At 28.3% G+C, this 25,957-nt stretch overlaps 1 protein-coding gene across 1 annotated transcript in view; it reads left to right on the top strand.

Annotated features, from left to right (window-relative positions):
* The window catches only part of LOC126740528 (acid sphingomyelinase-like phosphodiesterase 3b), a 321,078-nt gene that overhangs the window by 97,822 nt on the left and 197,299 nt on the right, over positions 1 to 25,957 (top strand). The window lies entirely within an intron of this gene.

The raw sequence follows: 25,957 nt of genomic DNA, 5'->3' as shown, positions 1-25,957 counted from the left end.
TAGCAATAAATTGAAATTAAAGTTATATTAATAAAAATTTAAATAAGTGAGACAAATCTATGGTTAGTAACTTTTAAATAAATAGAGTAAACTGGCCTGTATATTCCTCCAAGAAATGAACGGCTAGCCTTCAAAACCAAGGCTGTAAATGTATGCCATTTGTAGCTCAGCTATCCGGACTGGGAATCTCCAATACTAGCTCTAACTCTAGCTCTAGCTCCACCGCTTTCAGCAATTTCCCAGGTAGATCAAAAGTAAAACCCTAAAACAATGGTTGCCATTGTATTCACTGCCCATAAAAAAATTAATGGCGTTCAAAATGTGACACACTCACCCTGCTAAGTTTCATTCTCTCTCTATCAAAATCGTGGGCATCCTGCACCAGAATTATGAATTAAACGGTTCCCTAAAGGAACAATATTAAGGACTATAAACTACAAACCATATTGACCACTTCCTGCTTCACAAACTTCGGAAATAAAAAACTGGCCTTTTAAAATCACGAAAAATTTATTTTCATGTTTTATTGCGGTGTAATGATATTTTTTACATTTGAAATGTTTTATTAATTTTTTATTATCTGGGACGTATAGTATGAATAAACTTTAAGTGTTCTTGGCATCCTCTATTTTGTGCAATTATTGACGTACAGCGACAAATACGGGCAGTAATTGTAGACAATTATATTCTAAACTTTTTTGTCTTAGAAATTGTTATTTAAAGAGTAGTTTTTGTATGAAATAGAATCCAAAAAATGTTTGACTAAACCAAAAATCATTCAAAAGAAGGGCAAATAACACAATTTTTTGGTAAATTACATGCTCCGGAAACTTTAAATATATTTCACTAAATAGAGCAGTTTCAGTAAATTATTACGTGTCATTTATATTGATATAATAAGATTTTTGGAAAATAAACGTACTGTATCTCGATAATGAGACATCGGAAAAAATTCATACATCATTGAAAAAGAATTATTTCAGGACGAAATTTTTTGGAAAAAGTAATTTTAGGTGACTTAAGCGCCATGTGTCCTGGCGTAAAGATTTTAAGCAATTTAATCGTAATTATTTCTTCTTTTGGTCACTTTTCCATAAAACCCACGGTTTTCGCAAAAAATTGATTACAAAAAAGTTTTAGTTTTCCAAAAAAGTACGGGGGAAAGGATCGCCAACTTAAAATACTAATTTCACTGGACAGAATGGCGACAGTTGTATAGAAACAATGTGTCCATGTAATTTTCCATGAACCAATAAATTGTCAAGACCTTTTGATGTTCAGAAAAGACAAACTAAGAACAATTATAGAGCTTTAAACGAAATACATGGCAATTGAGGAAATATAGATAGAATATCGACTTGTTGCTTTTAAAAAAGAAAATTAGAAGTTATCCAGTGGTATAGGAAGAACTATATTACAAGTTGATGTCCAATACAGAGTGAAAGCTAGACGATCTCCAGAAAGCAAGAAAAATGCCAAAACTCACTTTCATGCATTTAGGATAGGATGTCAAAACTAAATGAAATCCTTAGTAAAAACAGAATACAACTGTAAAAAATTGATAAATAAAGCAATAGAATTTCTTTATTCAACATGCCTTGTATTTAATTTAGGAATTTTTCGATTTTATAGGTACTTCATTCAAATCTCATTACAATAATAATTAAACAGGTATTATATTAATTGTTTTCGACTGGTCATATAAATTGCTCCTATTTATTTTTATAGTTATTTTTATGAATAAAAGCAGTAATTTGTTTTGCTTTGATGTCTCTTGACAGTAACAGATCTTAAGAAAACTTCATTACAAAAATCATATATTTTTTTTGTTACAAAAAGGTTAACAGTATTCTAATCAAATCCATCCCAGTTTTTCCTTGTGACAGCGTAATATAAAACCTAAAATCATTAAAATTTTAAACCACTTATCCCTTTTTTCTGATAATTCCCTATTTTTTCTTTTTGAGCGGGGTGTATAAGCCGTCCTTTGGTAGCTTTGCATAAAAGAGTTTGTCGCATTGTACCTTCTACATTCTTTATATGACAGCGGAAACAGGTTTTAGGGACTAAATTTATAAACACTTACCGGAATTCAAATTATCGATTACCAAGACTTTATTAAGAAGATGCCTAATTATTTATTTTCCTTTGTCTTTATCGTCTATTGTCAAACCTTAAAAAAAGAAAAAAAAGGTTTGTTCATGTTTAAGTTACACCTTCCCAACATTTTATATTATATGGCTTTTTTTATAATTTCAAAAGAGAGAACAGAAGATATTTCTTGAACAAAACGATGTTATCATCATTAGGAACAAACGTAGATACCTGGATTTTATTTAACGAGGCTCTGCTCTCCACAGTGCCGCCATTCCAGAGACCGAGCAGTGAGAAACGAAATTAATTATACTTTTCTGTCTTTTTTATATCATTATTTTTCACGGGCTATGAAAATGAGAGCACTAAATTACTCTTGTTCTCGAGTTAAATGGGTTTGTTTTCAAAATGAAACTCGACATTGCACCATTCTGGCTTTATATGCTCCTAAAAATGGATATGCAGTTAGTTAATAAGTTGTGCTTATGATGACTATTTCATACTTCTATTATATTTTCGTAAACAAGAAAATTATGTCAGAAACGACATATAATATAGTTTACTTATAATTTATATTTAAAAGTAAACTTAATCTTTTAAAGCTTTGGGCGAAAATTAATATGCACAGTGTGCATAAGGCAGCTGCCAAGGGTTTCCAATCTATATTGAGGATAAAGGTAACCTTCAAAACGTGTTATACAATATTTACCTTTCATGCCTTGTTGAAGCCTTTTGTCTAATGCAGGAACGAAGGATAAAAGCTTATGATTCAAGTAGAATAAAAATATGCCTAAAATAGGCCATAAATTTTTTAAAATATGAACCATATACAATGTCTTATTAAAATAATATCGTAAAAGCAATAATTACTTCCAATTCCTCCCAATTAACAACGTTAATAAAATTATATAAATTTCCTTTTGACTACCTACAAATAAAACTAAGAAGACGGTTCATCATAGTACTGGCAAAGTAACCTTGTTTATTGCCTATTTAGCCTAAGATTTGTACAGACATTTAAATGATTAATATAGAAAGTAGCATACATTTCTAATGTTTAATACTGTATTTTTTAATGCTGTAGAAAACATCTCAGAGGAACTTATAATGCTTAATTGTTTAGCACTTATGACAATTAAGCTCTAAAACTTCACGCAAAATAAGCAGATAAAACTTGCTGAGGGTTCGAAAAATCCGACTTTATTATTATTATTAGTTCATTAAGAGAAACATAAGGCTTACTTGGGAATTATTGATTTAAAAAAAATGATGTTAGACTTTCTCTGATTAATTATTTTTTGAGAAAAATCTAGATCAAACTTTAAATGGCATTTTCTATTAGTTTATTTGGTAATTAATAAAATAAACAGTTATCACCTTACTACTTTTTTATCTTTTCTATTTTTGATATCAATAATATTTGCCCTTATGATTTTTTTAACGCTTTAATTTTATAGATGTTAATAGTCTTATCCTAATTTATAATATTCTAGCATATCTATGTACACTATCGGACAAAAAGTAGAGCAACAAAATTAGTTTTATTCATGTTTGAATAAAAAAAATTATTGGGTTCTGATTTTTCGCTAAGCTTAATGTCACACTATCCTTACACTGAAAGTAATATTTCAGTACATTTTGGTGTACTTTTAATCATTTTAAGAACGGTAAATATTAATGATTATAAAAATTGATAAGAATGGGGGCGACTAAAGTAGAGCAACAAATTGTATTTAACAGTATTTTATTTTACTTTAGTTCAACAAAAAATATTTAACACATTTAACAACAAAAACAATTGAAAGTAATACATTAGTAATTGATAGAATATCCATTATTATTAATTACTTGCTGACAACGGCGCGGCATTGAAGCAATTAACTTCTGAATGACATTTTCGGGAAGACTTGTCCAAACTTTTAATTTCTAAAACGACTAATTTTATTTATTAAGGATTGTTTATTTGGAAACACTTGGGTACGAATACGACGTTCTACTTCTTCCCAGAGATTCTCAATGGGGTTAAGATCTGGGGATTGTGCTGGCCACTGTATAACACGAATATTATTTTCCCGAAACCACTGTTGAACAACTTGTGAAGAATGTTTTGGATCGTTGTCCTGTTAAAAAAAAAACGCAATGGCATTTCCCATTCTGCATAAGGAAGCATAACATTCTGCATGATATATTACAAATCGGTCTATCGTATCATTAATAAAGTGCATAGGACCTACCCCATTCCATGAAAAACAACCCCATAAAAATACACTACATTTACCATGCTTAATTGTAGGTGTTACGTATTTAGGATTAAACCTTGTATTGATTGGTCGCCTCATTCCATCAGAATTGAATATTTTGTAGCGCGTTTCATCACTAAATAGAACTTTTTTCCAGTCATTGACGGTCCAGTTTAAATGCCAACCTTACTGCTCTATTTCTTATTAAAACTAACGGCTTTTTAGCTAGACGTCTACTAAATAACTTTGCCTCTACTAACCTTCTTTGTACTGTTCGTATATCAACAAATTTCGGCAATAATTCGAGGTGTGGACTTCCAAGGATCATTTTGGGAAATCCTTTTGATGCGTCTGTCAGTCATTACTGATGTTTTCCTTGGCCTTCCCGATTTTGGCAACTTCTCTAAATATCCCCTCTCATTATACGATGATATTATTTTGGACACAGTGTACCGGGGTAACTCAAACTGCCTTGAAATATCGGCTTGTTTGTTACCTTCCATGAATCCATTCACAACTCTTTGCTTCAAGTCTTTTCAAATTGGAATTCCTCTCGGCATGATTAATATTACACAGAAATGTTCAAAAAAACATAAAAATCACCTTACACAATTATTTTATCCCTTTACTTTTGCTAGAACTCATCTTTTGAACAAATTATTTGAATGTTCCTTTACTTTTGAGGCGTTACTATGAAGCATATAAACTTAAACGTCAAAATAAAATCATTTCTTTTGATTGCGAAAATATTTGTTGACATTGATAATCATAGCCCACTTTGTGGTTTTAAAACTTTGTATACATTATCATGCATTTATAATTTTAAAATCGGTATTTGCAAATATTTCTGGAAGTGTTGCTCTACTTTTGTCCGATAGTGTATATCTAGACTAAAACCATTACTAATGCAAAAATCTTTGCCCTCAAAGCATCTGTGAAGACTGAAGAACAAGCCTTTAAAGAAGTTTGAATTATTGGTAATTTTGTTGATTTCCCTTTATTAAAAGCGTATTTTAGTTAGTTCATGCTAAATACTATACTATCCTAGTGCAGTTAAATCCCAACTTTTTTAAAGCTTTATTTAGTATCCAGCTTTGTGATTTCAAGAAAGGCCAATTCTGGCAATTTGCTTTATTTTTCTCATTTATAATGAGCCATTTAATTAGTAAACCATAGCAAGTGTAGTAGCTTATATTATACAGACCATACAGACTAGCCCCATAAGCAATAACTATTATATCACCCTAATTTTTAAATTGAAGTACTCTACTATTTATTTTCGTATATTTTTCTAATAACTAAGTTTAGATTAGTTATCTCCCCAGGGTAAACCGTGCAGATATACCTGTGAACTAGGGAAAAAGGCCTAATTCAAAGCTATTTATAAAAAATTTTAGCCACAAAAATCGGGCTATAAGATTTTACCATTGGTACATATTGATTTAAAATTTGAAGAGAGAAATATAAGTTCTATCTTTAATATTAAATCATTCAAGTACATTACTAATTTAATCATAATGACTGTACACAATATTGTTTTAAGCTAGGGTTTACAATGTATTTATAAATTTCTCCTGCAACCAAACAAATTTTAAAAATCTAAGTTTTTATTCACATATATATTTTGGTTTAAAACGTTTTATACCTTACAGGAATTCCGAGTCAACTCTGCTTTTGTCGATTTTTTAGGAAAAATATGAATTTTAAGCGAAAACTATTATCTTAAAAAAGCGTATACTATAATCGAAAAAAAACGTATATCAAACCCCTGATAAGAAATCAAAAATAATAAAAATTGCTTAAATATTTAAAAATCATAAGCGATTATATTGTTTTAAAAGGTAAATTTATAAAGTCGAATAATCTAAATTAAAATTATGCATACTTTAAAAATACTTTCCCTCTCCTGTCCTAATTTCATATTTCAAAGTAAATGTTGTTAACAGGATCTTTTATAGAAAACAATAATTTCTTTTTTTGACCACAGCAACTATTACTGCAATCAATTTAAAAAGGACTGGAATAGACTGGAAAGGACCTATTTTCTTAGACATTTTTTAAAATTGATTTTTTATATCCATTATATAAAATTGACTTTGAAAAGCAACTATTTTACAGCCTTTGGCTGATTTTTCACCAACAGCCAACCGAAATATGCTTATTTAGCATATTTTCGATTGCTCATAGAGGTTTCAGGCAAAATCCTATAAAGATATTCAATATGTTGGAATTGCAGAATAGAAACAGAAATATTATAGAGAAGTAAGTAGTCTAAAGCTGGCTAAAGTTTTATGCAGATCGAAATCAAACAATTCTTAGGAAAGGCACAATGCTTGTGAGATATTTCATTGAAATTTATAATATTACCGACCAAGGAACAATTCTCTAGAAAATTTTTTTGGATTCACTTTTAAATGTGTTGCTTGGGAATGCTTCTATTCTAGGAGATTTAGATCATTTTTAAGAAAGATTCTTTACTAAATTACTATTACATATTGTTCAATTGATTCTACACGAAAAACAGAATAAATGTATTTGGAGAAGTGTAATAATGAATTATAAATAGATTAACCTAGATTAATAATTTTGAAGCACTGAGGTTAAAAGCAACAAAATCAGGTACCAAAGATAAATATACAGGTTGGAGAATCAAAGATTACGCATTGGTTAAAATATTAGCAACACCGCTTTCTCTCGTCAGTGACGAGCTGCCTTCAGTCGTCTGATTTGATTTATTTTTTACAGAATAACAATAATAGTAGCGGCATGCCACATTTTACTTTGTAACTAACTGCATTATTGAATTTTAAAGTGATTTTTTATTTTTTCTCAAGTTTTTAGGGTTGTTGATACTTCTTCCGAGAGTTTAAGTTAGTTTATAGATTTATGGAGGCAACTCGACAGTAAAGTTTGAGGGTTTGTTTTCAATTGCATTTAAAAATACACCAATCCCGGATCTAAATTAGAAAGGATTTAAATTGTAATGAAAACTTGGTTTTGCATGAATTAAAGAGCGCTTAAAGAACCACTTATTAAAAAAATTATCACTTAAAATGTCAGCGCAAGCATTCAATTTGTTTCTTGCTTACCATGCGAATATGATTAAAAAGTAAAAAAAAATACTTTTCCCAATTTTCTTATTAGTAAAGCTGACAATATTGAATATTGAAATATAAAATAAATAAATAAATAAATATGCCGTTATATTGAGGAAATAAAAAATTACAATAACAATTATAAATGCGGCGAGATCTAGCCTATTGTACTTCAAAATAATATTATATTTATATATATATATATATATATATATATATATATATATGGAATGCATTATAGATTTTAACACCGGTATAGCTAAATGAGGCTTGAAATTTGGTAGCTCTAGGCTTTGGGACACAAAAATTTTTAGAATGACGCATATCACGACCATGAATGCTACTGCAGCTTACCAGCTTCTCATACAAGTACCTGGGGACTCCACTGTGGACAGTTTTATAAATGAGACTAGCCATATAAACTTTAAATCGTTCTTCCAGCCTTAGCCATTGAGATTCGATAAATAATGGTGTTACATGGTCATATTTTTGCTTACAATAACTAAATTTTAGGCCAGCATTTTGTAATTTTTGCAAGCTATATTTATCTCTTTGAGCAAGGGCTGGCCAAAATAAAACGCTTCCATAACTGATCACTGAGAGGACTAATGATTGAGTTAGAAAATATATATTGAACGGCCTCCCAGATCTCCAGAATTGTCCCCAAATGACTTTTATTTTTGGGGCTATCTCAAGGAGACCACGAGAAAAAATTGCTAAATGGGCCAACTTCAATTTACCAAAAACTCTTTTGGAAGTATAAAGTGGCTTTTATAAAAGCTTATCTTGTTGATTAGCCAAAGAAAGAAGTCTGTTTAAGTCTTTTATTTTAAAAACAAAATTTTTGTTATTCGATTTTATGTGGGTTGTACACAGTAGTATGCGAAAATATTTTATATATACCTGAATTTCCGCGTAATATTTTTTAAAATATTATTGCAAGTAATACAGTTACCTTCATCAAGTCAAAACCTTACTAATGTCGTACTGAAAAACAACGACATAGCAGACGAGTATATAATAAAAAAAAGTAAAGACACGGTCTCATTAACGATATATAATTTTATACGCTGCACGTGTTTCGCACCTATCGGAGCATCATCATGCCTAAAAATATTTTAATTCAATCAGAGAAGTTGTTATAAATGAGGTGAGGTTCATACGTGAAAATTTCGTTAAGACACACAAGGACGGGGTTTAGTCGTTTTCATTTCCTCCAGTCCCGATTTTTTTTTACTTTTTGCTGGATCGTTCCCCACTTGTGACATCTTACGTTTCTCTTTTTTATTTCTTATATATACGGTGGTTACTCTTGACCTAACCTAGCGTTTGATTTATTGTTGGTTGTAATGAGATTTGTGTAGATGTAGGTTTAGGTAAAAAGTTTTATCATATTTTACATGGGTGCTTGCAAAATTTGTAACTTTAATTTATTTTCAGGCCTGATGATTCTCCGATAGGAGCGAAACATGGTAGCATATCAAATTATATATATTTAATGAGACCGTGACTTCGAATTTTTAACTTTGCTTTCTTTTTTTTTTGGTCTATTGGAGAAAATGGATAATACGTTTCTTTTTATATATAAATTATTTGCAAACAATTTTACTTTTTGGTTTTCAGTTTTTGCTATAAAATATTAAACTAGAAGAGAAGCTCAACCGTTGGCTAGCTCAACCGTATTAAATAAACTCTTTCAAGATAGAGAAAGTTTGATAGTTACCAGAAAATAATTGCTACATTACACTTTCTTCGGTTTTTTCCCGAAAGTATTATTTCAAATAATTTAAATTTTGTTTTGATATAATAAAATTTATACAGGAATTAATAATTAAACTAGAAAATCTTCTAGTAAGAGACGTTAGATGATTAATAGTACGAATAAGAGTTAGAAAAAAAATCGAGATTTTAGGGATTTACAGAAACAAAACATGTACAAGCCAAAAAATATACTTACCATGCATTTTTCTGCTATTTACTTTAAGGAGATAAAACTAATGGAAAACAGGCATTAATAATAGATTAAATATTTATCAATAAATCAAGACTCTACTTAAAATGTTTTAGGAGATTAAAAATAGTTCTGAAATAAAGCTCTAATCTATAAAAGATATATGCGCAGTTTTAGTTATAATAAAGAGAAAAAATATTTTAGTATAACACGTTTAAAAGCTAGATAATTACTTTACTTTATTAGATGTTTAATTCATGTTTTTAATTATGTTTAATAAGCACAGCCTTTTCTGTAATAAAGGATTCTCTTTATTGCTAGGAATGTATTTTTATATTAGACTTTATCGTATTCTTAATAACTTTACGAATAATACTTAGGAATTCCGATAATATCATTATATTGCTTACCAATTATTTTTTTAAAAATTGCGAGATATGAGATATGAGCACATTTTCCTGTAGAAAGTCCTAATTTATCAAGACAATTAACACACAAAAATACTGAAAATAACTTTCATACATAACATAATTACCAGTCGAACCCACCAAGGGAAATTCAATTATAAGTTATCCATATTGCCAGTATTCGGCAAAAGCGAACCGAGGGAAATAAAAGTTGGAAATTGGATTTTTGTTGATAAATAAGCATGCAGATCAGATTCATTTTTTACGTCCCATGAGAGCTGCCATATTAATGTTTTCCATCTGCTATACACGGTAAAGTTGATCTTTTTGAGATGGATCTGTATCTTTAATCAAACATGAGTATAAAGCGAATGATATGTAAATTGCTGTAATAAAAAAGTCATGTTTATAAAGTTTCTTTGCATCGACACTTCCAAAAGGTGCTTTTTTAGGTGCTACTCAGTATTTATATTATTAAATGATCCTATATCCTTTTTGACTTTGTTAATTAATCTATTTTTCTACAGTATGTAAAGGATAAATTGGATCAAAACTCTTCAAATGAACATCAACTTTTTATTTTACTACATAACGTTTCTAAAATAGCTTCTTATACTGCCAACATTATTAGGAACCATTGATTTGCCTTCTAACAAAATTTATGAAATTCTGCCGCATTTCCAATAATTGCCGCTCCAGCTATAAACTATAGATATTGCAATATACTCTTATTAGAAAATAGCTTTACGATACGGGGGCCTTTCTGCAATTTAAATTCTAGTATGTAATACGCGATATACTTAAGTTGAATTTATAATAAATGAATTTCTTTAAAATATAAGTTATTTACAGATTTCTTTGGAGAGGTATTGGAAATACTATTACACAGTAGTAATTCAAGAATTAGCCGATTAAAAAAATGCTTTATATTTCAATTACCTGACATTATTTATATTAGTTGTGCACTAAAAATTGCAAATTTTGATGCAGTGTAAGTAAAAAACTTTTTTGTTAACTATTATTATGAAATATACCCATACAATACGGTTAGGTTATTAATAAAGAATAGATTCATTTCATAATCAGTACTAAAATATCGATTATTGCCCTTATTTCAAAATGAGTCCTTCCTACTACCAATTTAAAAGTTACGCGTCAAAACATTAAGTAAGGTTATTGGATCTGAAAAGTTAAACTATTTAAACAGATAATATATGTAAACTGATTCACGTGCAAAAGATCCATGGTTTAAATCTGCTCAACATTACATATTTTTTGTTTTTGGTTAATTATTTTATTGCATTAAATTATTACAGTAAAATTATTTATTACACGTTTAAAGAATTATGTAACTAGGCATGTATCTAGAATATTTCTATTACTTAAACCTGTATTATTATTAAAATTAAAAATATGTTTGACTTACATTTATGGTAGTATATCTGAAGTCCTTTCAATAAGAATTAATTATTTGAGACATTTGTTCTATCAACATAAATAAAATAGGTAAATAAATCAAAGAGTTAGTTATTTTAAGATTATAAAGTTAACAATTTCATTGTAAAATTATATTACATCATATGAATTTTAAAAGATATTATTCGTTTGTTATTTAGTGACCTTTAATAAAATACTAAAATTTTTAGTTAGTAAAGTACGTAAATTATCTGACTATTTTTCTCGACCTCGTAAAGCCCTTTGATACAGTACCTAATAATTAATTGTTTACTGTTTCAAACATTTTTGAAGTTAAAGGTGTTAAGTTGGATGTAATTGAGAACCAACAAAAACATGCTAAATAGTCGTTTTATTCTTAGCCAAAAATAAAGATCAATAATTTTTTTAGTAATTGCTTAGAGATTCTTATTTTATTTAATTAGAGAGATATAAGTGTACATCTCTTCACTTATTGTTACAAAGCTCTTGTAGAATCCTTATTAAGGTATGTTATAATTATATAATGAACTTTATAGAGAAAAAGTAAATCATTTGAAAAGAGTTTAAAGTATATACCAAATATGGTATTTAAAAAAAAAGATATTCTCATATATATATGGAACTCTGGCAATAATAGGAAAACATGTGAATTTCTTCTTGCTTTAATGTTGAGAGAAACTTTCAGATTCCCAATAGCTTCACAAATTTATATCTGAAATCTATTGAAAATTTTGAGGTAAAAATGTACAACATATTGCCAATGATAGTAAGAATAATCAACAAAAGCATGTTTTTCAGGTTATGGTATTTATACAAATTTTCATTATTGTTTTAGGTATCTTATTTGGGTTTACTAGAATTGACTTTGTTTTTAATTTCATTATATTTTTTTAGTTCTAATATACTATAATGTAGGATTAAGATTTGATATAAAACTATTAAAACTTACTCTAGTCATATACGCAAAAAATAAAGTTTTTCTAGATACCTAGGAATATTATTTATAAATACATTAAGGTTTTTATTTTAAGTGTATACAAGTATATAAAAGTATAGAATAGCCGAAAGTGTACACAAGTAGGTAGGTTTGTTGAGCGAACTGTTAGGCAAGCAAAACGGCTTAACCTAAGACTATATAGAAATCATTTCATATTAAAAACAAATTTTCCAATCTATTTATATTTTAACTGGGAAATTTTGAAGAATCTACTACTACGGAAGTATATGTTTTCTAAATTTACAGCAAGTGTTCTAAACTCTCGATTTGTGAACATCTAGATGAAACCTTACTTACCATTCTTTTGCCCTCAGCTATCATTTATAATATTTTTTATTCACCAAAGAAATTTTAGAGTACTTAATTTCAAACAGGTCACTTTTGTGTCAATAAAATCTCATCTGTTAGAATCTGTAAATCGCATTCTATTTATAATTTAGCCTATAATTTATGTATTTAACTTCTTACTTTCATATTCAAAATATAACAAAAATTTAATTTTTTTTGATAAAATATGAATAGCTTAATAAATTATTGATAATTAGGCTAGAAATAAACTTAGAAGACAGTGACAATGAAAATACACAATTTAATTTAGTACACAAGTTAGATTATAATATTCAAGCTATGTAATATTATTTTCTTGAGTTTAATTGACAAGTTAAATTCTACATTATTATAAACGTAAATGTATATTTTATCATAAAATAGTGAGTTACAATAAAATTAATCCACTCTTGATATACTATTTAATAGTCAATAAGAACAGGTTAAGCAAAGCAAATATTAAAAGGTTTTGAAAATTACTGGAAGCAATTTTTACAGCCTTCTACTTTTATAATTTTAATTAATTTAATTTAATTTAATTAATTAATTTGTGTATAATTTTATATAATATTTTTGTTGTTAATAGTTTAAGTTTAATAGAAATCCGGGAAAATAAATATATCAAAATATAATAATAGAAATCTCGGTTTAATATTTGCAATTTTTCATTATTGATCAGTGCACTTAATTAAATTTTACAAACGAGGTTTATTTAAATTTTTTAATTATTATATAATTATTTCAAATTAGCTAATAATTTTTACAATATTGCACAATAAGATGTACAAATAAGAAATATGCTTTAAAAGATGTTTTTTTTATAAATATTTAACATGTTTCCTTTATAAAAATATTAATTTATTTTTAAGTATAAAATAATTAAAACATTATTAAAGCCACTTAGACATACGAAGGAGAAAGTCTCATAACCTTTGTGTTATACTAGTGCAAAGACCCATGATTTATTTAAAAATTAAGCACGCTATAGTTTGGTTTTTATATAAAAATCGTGATAACAAACCAAAATACACGCAAGCACGCATTTTAGAACACAAACAGCCTAATCGAATCGAAAGAAACGATTGTGCGAACGTTTCTTTCACTCCAGACGGCGATCCATCTTGTTAAAGCATTCGCCTTTTATACATTTCCACAGATGTATGGTTTAACCGTAATTAAATTTCTCTTTAGATTATATCTGCCGTAATTACATGAACAGCAGGTTTGTTTTCCTTGAGTATATGACTCAACGCGTCTAAGAATTTTTTTTGCGGTTCCGAGTGACTCAGGATAAAAAGAACTTTAATTTATTCGCATTTTAGGCTAAAAAAGTTGAATTTAAATATGTACAAATGTTGTGTAAACGCACATTTTTTAACGGTTTAATTTTACTTGAGATAACCTCCATATTTTCATATATGTCAATATTATTTATTTGTCTTAATATTATCTGACATACTAAGATTAAAAACTTCATTGATTTGGTTATTCCAAGTTTTTTTTTTCATTTTAACAAAATACGTACAACAAATTATGATATAATTTTTTGTATGACTAATAAAATCCTACTTACAGTGACATATTTTTATAGAAAAATAGAATAAATATATAAAAAAACATACTTTTCTGTTGTGTAATCAAATGCTCGTACAATAAAAGCTTAATCCTTAAGAAAAACTTTTTTATATTTAAAATTAATAGTCGGTATTTCAATAAGTTTATACATGTAAGTGATTTATTTAAAATATTTTAGGATAAGAAGAACTTTCATTTATTTGCATTTTAGGCCAAACAAATTGAATTTAATAATTTACTGTTGCGTAAACCCACATTTTTTAACGTATTTAGTTCCTTTTTATTTTTCTTACCGGTTTAATTTAATTTGCGATACCTACCATATTGTTAACATATGTCGATAGAACATGCTATTCTAGCAACAATTGTACTCCTGTTGTCACTTCTTAAAACAGATATCAGATAAATAATATCTTAAAATAGATTATTATGAATACTAGAATAAACTGGTTTTCTAAGCAGAGTGCTAATTACAAATAATAAAACCAAATACAGGGTAGCCAACATGAGATGACATTCCAGCTTTTCTGAGAATGCACACAAAACAATTAAAATATTTATAAAATATTAAAGCAAAATCTAATTCATTTGGTGGCCATCGACCCAACAATTTTTACAACGTGGTGAGTAAGCATTTAAATTTAAAATTTTATAAAAATTAATAATGAAAGATAATATTCACGTTGCCTTTAATAAATCAAGTTTTATTCCTTTTTCCAAACTTTACAGCTTTTTTATGAAAACCTCATTGAGTCCGATTTCATCGTTCGGTATTAATATTCGCAAAAGCTTATTGTTCGCCACATATTGCGCCCAAACAACAACACCGAGGCCGATGCAAATCCTCTTTCTGTAGTTTCGGCGTGAAACGGTCCGATTCGAACCGGTCGGTACAAAAACAAACAACATTATTCAATGCCCCGGTATTCTATGCAAATTGTTAATATTAGCCACTTTATGTATGACGGCAAAGCCATTAAATTTGATTTAATGCAATCTTTTATGCACCGAGAAAAAATCTAGTTTTTCAACGATTAACATAAAGTAAATAAGCGCTAATTAATGAATATTACCATATATTGACGTACATTTACTATTCAGAGTTCTTATAAAACTTTTTCTCAATAAATTTAAAAATGTTAAGATGTATAAGATGTCTTATTTAAAATTTATAAATAAAAGTTGGTAGAGCACTTTTCAGATATGTAATGGTAAAACTTTCATACTTAAAAAAAAACTGTTTAATACTAATAAACCTCCGTATTTAAATTTTTGTTTAGTCTGTAGATTCTGAGAAAAAGGTGTAGAGTATTAAGTCAATTTACTCCCAAAGTTAAGTTTAAGCAGCGATATTTGTGGACAACATGGGCATGATACTATTATTTCTAAATGCATTTATAACTGGTTATTGCTACAAACTTAGCTTGTAATTTAAAATAAGAAAAATCAACAAAAAAGTTTTAATTTAAGAAAGTTATTTACCTTATAATCTAATTTAAATATAAGTTTAATATTTAGTAATTAATATTAACATATTTTATTTTTAAAACAGCCTAGCGTACTTACCTTCTAAAGCTCAAAGGGTAATCGAGAAAACGTTACTTTGGAATAAATTGTATTTTTTTTAATTAGAATTAATGTGTGACAAACTTCCACGAAACTCACTGTAAATATTTTGCAGCATCAACACGTTACCCAACGTAAAAATTCCTGAAATTTACAACGAGTTTCGAGTCCTTTTCACGTTCTGTAGTGGTAATTTACATGTTTTGTTTTGAGTGCTCCCTCTTGTTTTATGATAAAAATAAGAGTGAAACGACAAAATAAAATACTGTAGTGGCATCCATGGTAACCGCTGGAATAATTCGCTTGATGACACTAGATTTTTTTTTAAAAAGATGTGTACTGAACGAATTAAATTTACATCATTCTATTGTTAACTTTCTTGCTGTTATAGAGTAGCGGCTCAAAAATTAAAAATTATACAGTCTTTAATATTTTATGCTAAAACACGTATATTTTCTTTTATAAAACAGGTATATTTTCTTTTCATACATGGTTGTGGTTATTATGTCATTCTACGCTTGCATATAAATAAAGACGTGGAATTAAAAGATGTTCGGAATTCAATATACAGAGTGTGTTTTTAATACAACGACAAAATTTGGAATGAAGGAAATAAAACAAAGAAGTTCATATGAATATTTGTATGTCCTAAGCGTTTTAGATTTTAAACTATTGGAATTTGAAGATGGTAAAGAAGAACATATGCTGATAATAATACTACTCCTATCAATTACACATTTTTTTTCCATTATAAAATTAAAATATGGCAATTATCAATAAAATGTTCTCTATTGGTTATAAAAAAATTTTTTTCTGGTAAATTTTTAATCATTGAGTTTTGATTTGGGGTAGAACATGTATATCATGTCGAATCTTTGTAGTTAAGTATTATAGATATGCAAAACATATAAAAATTTTAAATGAAAGTGTGGTTTTTAATTAGTTGACCGTCACTGCAATAACTGAATCAGCAAACGAGTTTTTTATATCGATTATAAATGCAATAAAAACAAAACAATTGACATACTAGTAGGCAGATTCTCGAAGTTTTTTTTAAAAAGAAACTTTCTTTTCTTATATGTCGACTCACCAGCTGCTTAAATGTTAAATGAAAGTCTTATATGCCTATTTTAATTGTTTTTAATTTAACTTAAAAAGTAGCATTTATTTATCCTAATATTATCTGAAAAGTTAGGACAAACAATTAAATATACAAACAAATTACTTGACAATTACTAAGCACTTGCTCATTAAGAGTTAGGTCAAAACGTAATTCCAGTTCAGTATAATAAGTTGCATAAGTCAACTGGATATGATACAAATTTCCATAAGATTACTAATATCCTACTTATAGTCATATGTTTTTGAGGAGGAATAGAATAATTATTATAGAAAAAAAAACATGATTTTCTGTGGCGTAAACAAATGCTAGTACAAAAAAAGCTTAACACTTAAGAAAAGTTCTTTTATAATTAAAATTAATAATCGGTATCTTAATAAGTTTATACATCTAATTGATTAATTTCAAATACTATTTTTAATAATTTAACATTTTATTGATTGCAAATAGAAAAGAAATTAATGTATTGCTTTTGCTAGATATCAACAACAGTATCCTAAATCATTTACTTATATATGAGAAAAAAAAGCCTGAATCTTAAAGGTCGATAACACTAGATCAGAACCCAGAAATTTGGATAAAAGTCTGTTAAGAATTTTTTTTCTAAGGTCTAGATGATCGGGGTTGTATCATGAACGTTATCCCGAATGACAGCATCCTGGATGCAAAAAGTTTATTGCGGTTCATCGGCGATTCGCTGAGACAGGCAAGTTTAAGACCAAGATGCATGATACTGGTGTTGCTCGAACCGTAAGAACGGTCGAATTTGAAGAAGAGGTGCTGCAGCGAGTTGGCGATGAACCATCAAATAGCATACGTGACGTCGCTAAGAGTATGAATACGAGTAACGCTTCTGTGTGGCGGGTACCATCCTTACCACTTCCAGAAAGTTCAAGGTATGACTGCCTGCAGCCGATTATAATCCTAGAGTTCAATTTGGTCGATGGCTTCTGGATCACATCATTGCACAACAAAATTTTTTACGATATGTTTTGTGGACCGATGAAGCCTCTTTCATAAGAGACGGTATTTTTAATAGTAGGAATAGCCATGTTTGGGACGAAGAAAATCCCTATGCAATTTTTCCAAGAACACATCAGAATCGTTGGTCTGTCAACGCATGGGCAGGCATTGTTGATGATTATTTAATTAGGCCATACCTAATTATTATCATGCGGTTAACAGGACCTATTTATCTGCGTTTCTTGGAGGAAGTTCTCCCAGAACTCCTTGAAAATGTTCCACTAAACGTTAGACAGCAAATGTGGTTTCAGCATGATGGAGCGCCGGCTCACTTTGCTGTACAGGTACGCGAGTATTTGGCTCAGCGGTTTGGGCACCGTTGGATTGCCAGACATGCAGCAGTTTCTTGGCCTCCTGAGTCACCCGATTTAACGTCACTCGAATTTTTCTTGTGGGGACATGTAAAGTCTATAGTCTACGAAACTCCAGTAGAATCAGAGCTAGACTTAATTGGACGAAGAACAGCAGCATTTGAAATCATTCAAAACGAGGATCTAATTTCTAGTGTAGTTCGCCGAAATCATGTGCGGCATTTAAATCGGTGTATTGAAGTTGGAGGAAGACATTTTGGAAAATTGTTGTGATGGTATCATCATATACAAAAGGTAAAAATAAATGCATCAGATCCTATTTAGGTAATTAATATTTTTTCTACATTTAAACGCGTCTTAGGGCCGTAGTGGCGTAGTGACAATTTCCGGACATGGGTTCCTATACTCAAATGGATTCTACTGTTGCACTGACCACCCCCTAGAAGTTTGATCCCATAGTTCTGAAACACCCTCTATAGTTGAAAATGAATTAAAGTATATTGGATGGCTACTATGTAAAAATTATTAAAGAAAATTAAAATATTTAGATTAGATATAATTTATAAATAATACCTTATAATATGTAGTGTTTCTTTGTATTTATTCTTTTATGTTAACTAATAAATGAAATCATTTTATATTTAATATTCTAATAATATTTATTTTCTTTGTACTTAAATTTTTTAGTAGCAGTTTTAGGGTAAATATTTTTTCACTTAAGCACTTTATTTACCACATGACGCGTGTTTCGCTTATAGTGTGGAGATCTTCAGGAAAAGACAAAACTTAACATAAAAGTATTTAGGAATTTTTTTTTAATTATTTTTCGAGAATATATCATGCCAAAATAAAACGATATTAAAAAATATGCCTATAAAACGTGTTAATAATAATCATAATATTAAGTTAGATTAATTAAAAAATTGGGTGTTCCCAGAAATCATAAATATCCTAATTTTATAGTCTAAAATAATGAATATTTAATTTATCTTTAATATGAAGAAATATAATATAAAACCTAATTGCTAGTTAACCAACTTTGCAATATTAGTTTGTAAGATTTTAGCAATATATCATTTAAAATATTATATTAACAAGAGCTTTACTCTTTAAGTTTCGCATTTTATTGAGTTTTCACTAGCATGCCATAATTTAAAAAAAAAATTAAGTGTCTTCTGTAAAAAAATAATGTAATTAAAAAAAGTTAGTTCAGGGTAAGGCATCGTAATAAAGAAAGTGCAACTATCGATTGGTTTCTAATAGGCGCTAATAGTAAACAAAAATAAATCTATAACAGTTAGCAAATTATATTTTTAAGACTTGTCTTACCCACTTAAAGAATTATCAGACCTGCAGATACGAACTCCTTATACATTTATTTTTTCTTAAAAGTAACTTTCCACATTTGGATAAAAATTGTCTAAAACTGTAAAGTTTAAAATTCAAATGGTAAAAATTAAAATTTACTGAATAGTAACAAGTATAGAAGTATAAGAATTCTATATATATACGAGTACTTAAAGAAAGTTTGCACATGTTTGGACATAGATTAGATGACATTAAACAGGTAACATAGAAGTTTCAAACCATTAATTTGTATTTTCCATCATGACATGATAAAATATTTTTTTTTTTAAATTGGTTCTTTTCATAATAAACAGTAATAAGAATCGCTCCAGCAAATCGCTAAATATTTGGCACATTGTATACAATAATTTAAGAAGGCATAAAATAAATAAAAAATCGTAGCTTAATTATAACTATTTAATTATATATTTTATTAGCAAGATTTAATGTTATGTTCTAGTAGAGTTTATGCTAGAAATATTTATAACCTAAAAATTATTTTAATTTATTTGCTTGGGTTGACCAATATGTCGTAAACTAAAAATATACTAACCCCTTATGAATTATTTACATAATTTATGACCTTTCTCAAGCATTCAGACCACGTCTTTTGCAGTCCACTATTTATACGGTTTATAGGACATTTGTCTCAAGCCTTCTCTCGACATCTATAAAACAGAAATAAAAGTCCCTCGCGTATGTTGCAGTCTAACATTTAAAATTTAAATTTCGTCGCAACCAAAAGAACGACTGTCCACCAAAGACACTTTTTTTATTAATGAAGTAGTTTATATTCAGGATTGTAAAGTTTAATGAATAAGAAGAAATCACTATTCAGAATGTCTTTTTTATACAGTATTCCAGATTTAACCTATTTCGTACAGTAAAAATATATAGTGAAAAAAAAATAACACACCAACCCATACTCAAGAATAATAATAATAATAATAGTCGTGCCAATTTTTCACATCAATTTTTTGTCATTTATAATCGTTTCATGTTATGCATAACCAGTTTTACAATTTTATTATTAAACAGATTATTTTACATTTTCAAAAGTTAAGTTTTAACACGTATGGCTAATTCTTGTTTTAATGCATAAATTAAAAAAGGCTTGTTTATTTACTTTTAAATTTTTGATAAGAATCTGCTTTTAACTTATATTTTTGCAAATGACATGTTTTTATGTCACATAGAAATACTTTGAAAGCATAAGCTTGTGACTTTTAAGAGAGATTCTATATAAAACTATATAAATTTAATAATAACAATGAGTTGCTTGTTTATAAAACCCAAATTATCTTTTAATGTTCTTATGGATTTAAATGTTTACTAAAATAATAACTCATATTGCTCTTATTAGCTCACAAAACATACTTTATTTACGACTTGCCACATCTTTTATCAAGATAGAATCTTATATATTTACCGCAGATTTATGATTTTGCTAAAAGTTAATTATCTAAAAATATTTGCTATTTATAATTTTCTAAAACTCTTTGAGAACACCTTAAAATAATATTCTACTTAGTTTGAGAAAAATAATACATATTATTTAAAATATGTCTAAAACTTATGATTTTAAGCAAAATAATCGATTTAATAAAATTTATACTTGCAAAATATACCTAACAATAAAAAAAAATAACATTACTAAATCCATTGTCTAAACCTAATACATTTTGTCTAATGCATAACCTAAATGGGTACGAGTTCGCTTTTGCTAATTTATTTACCTGTAACTAGAAACCTGTAGAGGTAAGTAGTTTAGTTAAATGTGTGCTTTAGCTCGTATTTTCTGTATATAGAAATATCAAAAAGATAAAATGGATGGAAATAGTACGTGTATATAACTAGATTAATTTGGTGAGAGTTAAATTTATATAGAGAATAACTAAAATCCTAAAAAGCACTGAAAAATAGTTTAAAGCTAATGATTAAAGAACTAATAATAAAGAAACATTCATGATATATCTTTTGGGATGAAAACAATAAGAAAAACTAAAAATGTTTATATTAAATAATTTAATGCAATATTAAATTATTTTTTATTTAAAGGTTTTTTAGGTTTAGATTTATAATGTTTTATGAATATTTAAACTTATCGTACTGGTAGGTAGTGCATTAAAATTATATATGTATATATTAGAAATAGATCCCTAATGTAGGGTTCTAGTAACAAACATGTAATTATAATGTATTAAGCAACTATATCGCTTACTCGTACCATCTTTGTTTCTATTAGCATGCCGAGAAAATTTATATACCATAAACGTTTTAAAATACCTCTACAAGGTAATAAAAATTACATTTTCTTTGCTAAAAGCTTTAAATGAATTAAAATAAGGATAAAAAATAGCTGTCGTGTATACTGTGACATGCATACGGTGTTTGACCTTGCGTGCTTTAAGTTTTAATTTATTTTTTTATTGTTTTCGATGAAATATAATAAAAACAAAACTACATATTACTCATTATAAGGGTGAGTAAAAGCATTATAATTGAAATAATGTAAAAGCAAAATTGTTATACCTTAAATAAGGTTTTTTCAATTTTTTCATATAGTTAACCAGTTTTGAGTGTTGAGTGTATTTAAATGAAGTATAAAAAGCGTTTCTACCTATTCTATTTAATATTATACTTATTTAAAAAACTTCATTATTAGCGTTAAAATCATAAGAATTTTATTCTTTAAAAAGATGGTGATCACTTATTATCCTGGGCTTTGGCTCTTTAAAAAACTTTAGTTTTACGTGATATAAATTAGTCTTTTTACTTAAGTTGCATCAAAGAAGTTGAGTTACTGAGGAATTAAAAGAAAATTAAGGTGACATTTAACAATATATATCAGAAATATTTATTTTTTATGATTAAAATACAGAAATTTAATACGTCGATTTATCTATTTTTTTAAGCTAAGGCATAAGTTAACAAAATTTTACAATTTTCTATAGCATATGATAAGGAAATTAATAAACATATTTACTTATTTATCACAATCTGTAATTCTAGTTGACATTATCTGAATCATTATTAGTTAAATTACGGTCCCTAAATCTCTTCTTTTTATAGGTATTATGAATAAATACCGACATTCATAAACAGATTTTTTAAATTTTAATAATAATGCTCTTATTAAACCATCTATTAAAAATTAAAGGACGTTGGTTTGGTCGTTACTGTGTTTTTTTTATTTCCAATATAAAAATTTATATATATAATTTTTAAATCGTGTTATGCCGTGTGGCTACAATTACCGTATAGTACCCTTAATAATGGTAACTATTTATTGTGATTTGATTAATTAAAAATCATATTAATTATCAAAAAAATAAGCGAAGGCACAAAAACAGAGTTCTGTGTACTTTGTACTGACTAACTTCTTTCAAAAAATTCTTTGTTTTGGCTCAGTATTACCTAAATGAGAAATGCTTTAGCAGCTGAGAGTAGAATTAATATTCAAGATAAATAATAAAAACAATTACTGAGGGATAGCAAAATAGAACTTAGCAACCCAATAATTGATAACTTTTTTAAAAACACCGGGAAATTCAACATTAAACTACCCAAATTAACAAGCTCCAAAGGAGACCAAAAAAAAGCAAAATTGAATACCTCGGCCTTAGGTCTTAAGTGTAGAAATCAAGTTTATAACGTTAAAGTAAATCCCAAGTAACTAAATTTAAAAAAAAATAGCAGAGTTCTTTTACTTCTTCTCTAATAATTACAAATCAATCCTAATTGAAGCATTGTTATTCTCTCTTTAATTTAACGTTTTGCCTGATTTCTCATTAAATATTATTGCATGGGTATTTTGACATCCAAAAAGTACCAAATTCCGAGCGACTGTACTGAAACACACATAGTTGAACTAGAAATCTCAGAGGACCATAGGAAATTGATCTGGATACGTATTCAATTTATAATTTAAATGTTCTTGACAGGCTTTCCAGCGAAGTGTTCTCAGAGGTGTTATTTTGTTAAATAAATTTTAGCTTGTTTTCGATTATTTAATGCTTAACGTAGCTATGTACATCACTGCTATTGGAAATTATCTATTATGTCACTCGCCATTTAAATATCAAAGTAGTATATTCTTATATTGAGAATCTTACTATTTCAAGTCGAACTTCAATAGTGTAGTAACGGCTTACCTTAATTATTAATATGAATAGGGTGTTTAAATTAAGGTGGCAAGATAATATCTCAATAATAAATAATCCAGGAGCTTTGGGAAAAAATCGGTTAATAATAGTATTCAAAAGATATTGCCAAAAAATATTTTTAAATTCTGCTGCCAGGGGGCATAATTTTGTAGTGATAATAGGGAACTTTTTTTTAATGTTCTTAGAAAAAAAATATTTTATCGATAATTTAGCTACAATTCTATATCTGCTTGGTATAACAATTTTTGTCATAAAATATCAAATTAATGCAGGAAGAAAGGGAGAAAGATTATTGTTTTTATTATTTTGCTCTGGGATCGAGAAGATTTTAAAAAAAAGTCTGCACTTCTTGTAAGTGTTACGTATTTTTTCACTCTTTATTTAATTTTTTAGGACAAAACTATGTTTAATTATGATACTTGAATGTTTTTGGAGAACTTTGTTCATCTTATCTTCCTTACCGAAATTACCAGTGAAATTGTAGAGTCTTTGTTCAACAGTCAGATTTATTTTAGTTCTATAAATAGATTTTCATATCTTGTGATTTTTCTTCTTTTAGTTTTTGTGAAGTTAGGGGTCAATGGCACTAATACGTCGATAATAAGAGCAGTTTTCTTATTTTCGTCGATATTGACGATGTCAGATCTAGTGCAGTAAACTGTCTTATTTGTCGTTATAGGTCAATCTCAGCATAGCTCTATTGTGGGTGTTGCTAAAACTGCTTATGGCTCGTATTTAAAATATGCTCGACATATATAAAGAAGACCATTTTTAAGTGTTAATTAATAGCAGTTTTTGTAGCTTGATTGTGGCGACCTATATAGGTTTTGTCGACAGCTTGCTTAATCCTGCTAATAAAATCTTTGTTATTGGAGATCTTAAAATCCATTTTGATACAGATTTTACACAGTGTGCAAAATATATGAAATATAAATATATAAAACATAGTTTTGGATTTCATCCACATATCTTCAAAGCAACCAGACTTGAAAACTGTCTTGATCATGTATTTTCCAATGTTGATCCTGAGGATCTTGACAGATTGTTATAGCACACATCTGACCATAAAGCTGTGTATCTGGAATGCACCTCGGTAGGACGAGAGCAGTTTTCAGGGCCTCAAAAAGTTACTGTTAGACCTATTACTGAGAGGGGAAGACACTCGTTTTCACCTCATTTTGTTCACCTTATTTCCACTGCATTTCTGGATTGTTTTCCAGAAAAGACCTTCTCTAAGAGAAAAGGTTAGGCGAGTGTGGTGAATTGATTTAATGTCGGCTTGAGAGCAATGTAGGATAATATTTAGTTCTCTGTTGAACTTAATAAATAGATTGATGTAGCCTATTACTTACAAGCATACAAAAAAAATACAAAAAGTTAATACTGAACAACAATAAAAGTTGCAAAGAAAGCTAACAAAGACTAAAATTTCTCAATCTGATAACCCAATAAAAACAATGTGGAATGTGGACTATTATTAATGAATATAGGGGCAGCACAACACCTGAAACTACTCCCAATGTAACAACTACTTGCTTTGTTCTATAAACTTACTTCACTATATTTCATTTTCCGCATCTGTCTTTTACTTTAAGTTAAAGGAAGTGTTTCTTGTAATTTTGTGTTCTTATTATTTCTATCTTGGATGGCTATTAAGAAAACCCTCAGTCTCTGGATAATTACCAGCGCTTATCCATGCTAACTATGACGATTTGTCAATATTATGAGGCTGTTGACTCTTAAGGAACTTGCCACTGTAGACTTGCTCCATCCACGCAGCTTGATCTTGTTAAACTGACTTTATGTTAAATTCGAGATCTGTTTATTACAGATTTAAAGATGTATGCCCTTAGTCTTCTCCTATTTTACATCGTTGTAGTCGAAGAGGAGTCTCAAACTTTGATCTTGGTTTCTGCATAACTTGTAGATGTCACCATTCCCTGAATATATCTTTTTTGCAAAACAGGTAAAGTCTTTTAGTTGATGTTTTTGTATTTTGGCATCGAAACTTGATCAGCATTCGGCTTATCGTTCTATGTAGCTTATTTAGATCAGTATCGGACTATTTTAAAATCCCGAAAGTGTAGATACTACTCAAGTATTGAGGGCAGCGATTTGTTTTTTGGCGAAAAGTTTGGTGCTTAAAATGTTGGCGGCTTTAAATTTTATTCTCTTAAGTTGCATGTGGTCAATACGTTGAATTTGTGGCATTTCCAAATATTTATGAGGTTGCAGAATATTAATGCTTAAAAGCTAGTACTATAATTGGTTCTCCATTACGCCTTTTTCAATGTTTACAAT

The sequence above is a fragment of the Anthonomus grandis genome, chromosome 9 (genome assembly GCF_022605725.1).
Source record: "Anthonomus grandis grandis chromosome 9, icAntGran1.3, whole genome shotgun sequence".
NCBI lineage: Eukaryota > Metazoa > Arthropoda > Insecta > Coleoptera > Curculionidae > Anthonomus > Anthonomus grandis.
This window is presented reverse-complemented; position numbering and strand designations above follow the sequence as displayed.